Source organism: Hevea brasiliensis, chromosome 10, assembly GCF_030052815.1.
Source record: "Hevea brasiliensis isolate MT/VB/25A 57/8 chromosome 10, ASM3005281v1, whole genome shotgun sequence".
Classification (NCBI taxonomy): domain Eukaryota; kingdom Viridiplantae; phylum Streptophyta; class Magnoliopsida; order Malpighiales; family Euphorbiaceae; genus Hevea; species Hevea brasiliensis.
This window is the reverse complement of record NC_079502.1, coordinates 77,831,805-77,836,773: the sequence shown is the minus strand read 5'-3', so window position 1 is coordinate 77,836,773 and position 4,969 is coordinate 77,831,805.

The following is a 4,969-nucleotide window of genomic DNA, read 5'->3' as shown; positions in this document are numbered from 1 at the left end:
GTGTCAATTGACCAAAATGCCCCTATTTAGTTTGTATTCCCGATTTTTTGGTAACAACAATTTTTATCAATTTCTCAATTTTTCGTTCTTTCTTTGTACTAATTCATTAATTTTTCTTAGACATTTCTAATGTCAATTATACTTAAATAAGTCTTTAATTATGTCTCGAAACTTAATTTCGAGAGTTCCCCGCAGTCCTTGGGTCAACTATTGCCTACGTCGTAACTTCCCCATGCGGTTACCCATTGTTGCGGTGCTGGCTCATTTAACTTAGTTTCATTTTCTCTTTTTTATTTTTTCTTAATTTTTCTTATATTTTCCTCTATTATATTTCATTATTTCATGTCTTCTCACTGACATTTAAGTATAATTTCAAGCATCCTAGCTGTCTAGACAGACACCGGTCACTGGAACAGTAGAACGCACTACTTAATATAGGGGTGTTATAATTCTCCCCCTCTTAAAATAAATTTCGTCCGTGAAATTTTACCCAATAGCCATCTTACAATAGTCATACATTTATTTTCTCCTTTCTATATGATCGTATAATATTCTTTCCTTTGAATTTGTGTAAGACTTTTAACAATCTAATACAATATTTAATTTGTTTGTATAACACTAATCTTTTCTTACTATCGTTCTGTTTAATATTTTGATTTATGTTTCCTTATTGAATGACCATTAAGGTCATATTAAAATTATTTATCTAATCATTGGTCCTCTGTAGCCGAGCAAAGTGTGCTATATTCGATGCCGGAGCACCCTATCTTATCTTACTTTATTCCTTTAATAATTTGATCTCGTTATATTTTAATATCAATTATTTTTCTACGGAGAAACCAGCGGAGTTTCCCCTATTTTATTTCTATTTGGCGCATTTCATTATTCACCGACTTGAAAATTCAATAATATTTTACAATAAAAATATCATTCATGCTTATCGTATTCATCTTACATTCAATTCTTGTAATTCACATACTCATTTGTACAAATCTATTCATACTCAATTCATATGTAAACATTCTCAAATTACATAAGCAAAATTTTCAAATTTTCTTAATTTGCATAATTTACAAAATAATTACATAATTTCATAATTTACATGATCTACAAATTAATTATAGTTTCATAATCTATATTTCAACATACAATTCATAGTTTGCATTGCAAATAATAACTAATTATAATGTACAAAAAACATAATATGATATATATGGGCCTTATCTACATTCATTGCTGAGGAGGTGACAACCTTGAGCACTTGCAGATCAGACTCCAAAATCTCTGTTTAGTATTCGTTAGGCTTTAACTTCGGTACCTGCGCGAGGAAACAAATCCATCGCGCTAAGTATTGCTGCTTAGTGGTGCAATAATATAACAAGAAATAATGTATACAAATAAAAATAATTGGAGCATATTTTCTATACTCAAGAATTTTACTAGGTTCATATGAAATTTCCCATACAGTATATTTTTCATCATTTATGTTGCTCTCTAGAATCTCTTCTGTCATAAGTTTATAATAATCATTTATATAATGTACAAATAAATCTAAATATTTAGTTTATGTTTATATTATTATGGAGGATGCATTTCTAATAATTACTTACGTTATGCTTATTTTGCTAGTCTTTCATTTAGTCTCTTAATATTTTCTATGTGTTGTGGATCATTTCGTAATAATTAAATTCTTAATACTGGTTTAATACCTTTCAGATTTTTCTCACTGATTTATTTGGTTTCTAATATTTTTAACTTATTTCAATAAATTTTTTTCTCTTCCCAGGTAACCTATGACAGGCTGACTAAACTGGATAACAGGTTGTTGGCACTGGACATCGCGGTGCCTCGGGCCGTCATACCATGAGACGCAGAACGTCAACCACGTATGCAGTCAGTATGGTTAAAAAGCCACGATAATACATAATCGGGCATAAAAGCCATGAATATAGGCATAAAGCCTTTCGCAGTACTGCTAAAATAATACCCTATTGGGATGCTAATGTACACAATTTGACACACATATCTAGGCAATACAAGGGCACATAATATCACTAAATAATAATATATTGTGTTTTATAACTTCATTATTTCATAACAAATTCCATAATTTATACATTCATCATAATATTCATACATTCCTTACATCATTCATATTGATCACAATTCACAACAATGGTGTTGATGTACCATTGTACTCAAAACATTCTTCCTTTCTTTTATAAAGAAAACTAATGTTTCATTCATATTTTCATGTGATTCATTTATTCATTACAATATTTATATGAATTCATAACTCATACAAGGTGTTATTATCTTATTTGTAATGGAAACATAAGTCCTAATGTAAACCTCATCCCATTTATACTCAACAATCCTTCTAGGTTAATTTCATTTTATATTCAAGTGGTATCACTTATGTTTTATTAGACCTACTAGTAATGGGAATACAAATCTTAACTATATACTCACATAACTTAAATGTTCATTAAGTCATTTAGGTGAATTACTATTTCTATTCCAAGTAATCCATGAATGTTTCATGGATTCCAAATTTCACACCTTAATTTCCTCTACCAATTTAGTTATTACACTTTGTGTCTTTGTATTACTATTCACTCAAATTGTTGACTTTTTAATACATAATAAATTTATTGAACCTAAGTTCACCAAGATACCACATTTTGCATTCTAAAATTGTTGGTATTGGTTGCCAATACCATTTCAAAGCTTAGTGTTGGTTACTTTACAATTTTCAGATTTCAAGCACTAAGTTTACTGTTCCATGGATCATTTTGTACAGTAGGAATAAAGTTGTTCCTTATTGTGTCTAGCTACATTTTTTTTTTTTGAATCACTCCTTTTGGAGTTTTGTAGCTTAAGTTATGGTCATTTTACCATAACTGGCAGGATTGACCTGTACCCAGAATTTCTGGGCAATTTGGTTTTGCCAGATTTAGTAACCTAAGTTTGGTTAGAAATTTGACTAGGTGATGGTCAGAATTTAGATTTGCATTCCTCATGAAAGTTGTAGGGCTATGTCTCAGCTTTCTACTGGAAAATTTCAGATCAATTGAACTTTTCTACACTGAGTTATGACCATTTGAACAAACACTGTTCGTTTGGTCATTTTCCAGGGACAGCATGTTGGTCACCTGGATTAGGGTAATTTTCAAATCAATTTGGTTTGGTTTTCTGGGCAGGATTTCTTCACCAAAGTTGTGCCATTATGTGTCTAGTTACATGTCTAATTGGCCTTGCACCAATTGAACCTATACAACTCCAGTTATAGCTGCCCAAACCTGCTAGACTCACAACCAGTCCAGTAGGTCACCAAGGGCAGCATGCCTAAGCTCAACTCCAACACCCTTACTCACTTCAATTCCTCCTCACACACATTTAAATGGTCACTAATTGACCATTACAAGGTTAATATACCATTTAATGAGCAAACCCTAATTTTTTTCACAGACCCTAATTTCCAAAGTGTCCATTTTATGCTATCCATGCCATCTAACACATCCAACACACATAATTCAACATCTAACTCAAGTTTTCTCATTACAAACCACTTCTAAACAATTCAATTCACACAAATCAACAAATCTTATCCTTCTCCCATGGCTGCCAATTCTCATACATACTTCAAAATTGTTTTGTTCAATTCTACAACAAATTCTCATTTAATTTGTCTTCCTAACAATGATTAAAAAGATAGGGAATTAAGTATTGGCACTAACCCTTTTTTAGCAGAATTTTCCCAAGCAATTCCTTCACTTTCTTGGCTTTTCTTGGCAGCAAAACACTTTCCCAAGAGGTAAAATCAAGTTTTTGTAAAGGAGGGTAGGGGTTTTATGGTGAAAAGGTGAGGTTTGGCAAGAGAGAGAGAGGAAAGCTCTTCAATGGTGAAGAGAAAAGTGGCTGCCGAGAACAAGAAGAATAAAAACAGAATTTGTGTTTAATTTTTATCTTATTTTATGTGTATTTATCTCCTTTGAAAGTGCTTGTTGAAATTTGATTGGTGGAGGGCATTTTAATGACATCATGGTGATGTCATAAGTCCCATTTAATTCATTTTCTTTTTCTTTTCTTTTCTACTCATTTTCAATTTAATTTTTAGCAATATTTATTCATATTTTATGCCATAATAATTATTTACTTAATTGGACAAGTCGGCCAAAAATCATCTATGAAGACGAAATGACCAAAATGCCCTCCGTTTGGCTTAACAGACTAAAATTGTCTGTACTAATCGAAAAATTTTTCTAAACATTTTCTTGGCATTCTAATGCTATAAAAACCTCAATGACTCTTCTCTGGAGTCCCAAAAATTATTTCATGAATTTTTTTCCCTGGTTTAGGGCTTCTAGTTGCGAAGACCGCAACTTCCCACTAGGTTACCCATCGCTAGGGCATCGACTCATTTAACTTGGTTGTATTTTATTTCTAAAATTTTTTCTAAATTTTTCTTATTAATATTTGAGTTATTTATGACTCCTCACTCTAGTCTAAATATTTTTTCAGACATTCTAGCTGTCCGGACCGACACCGGTCACCAGAATAGTAGAATGTATGGAATTGCTACAGTGAGAGTGTTACAATTCTTCCCCTCTAACAAAAATTTCATCCTCGAAATTTATCGGGTGTAGGTATCTGAGATAATTCATTTACATTTCTATTGCTCCCTTTGTCTACTCCTTTAATATATATGGTATTATTTAGTCTTTTCGAATCTATCATTATGCACTTAGGCATATCATAAAGGAAGGATGCTTTACCTCAATTTCACATTTGGGGCTTCTTGCTCCTCTCTGGCTTGGGTGACATTTGGAAGTGGTGTTACTGTTGTACTTGGTCCTTCCACGACCTCTGTCTGGGTCCGTGGTAAATTCCTCTTAGGATAATCTTTTAGACGATGGTCTATGGCCCCACATCTATAATAGGCTCCAGTCAATCCCCTACATTCACC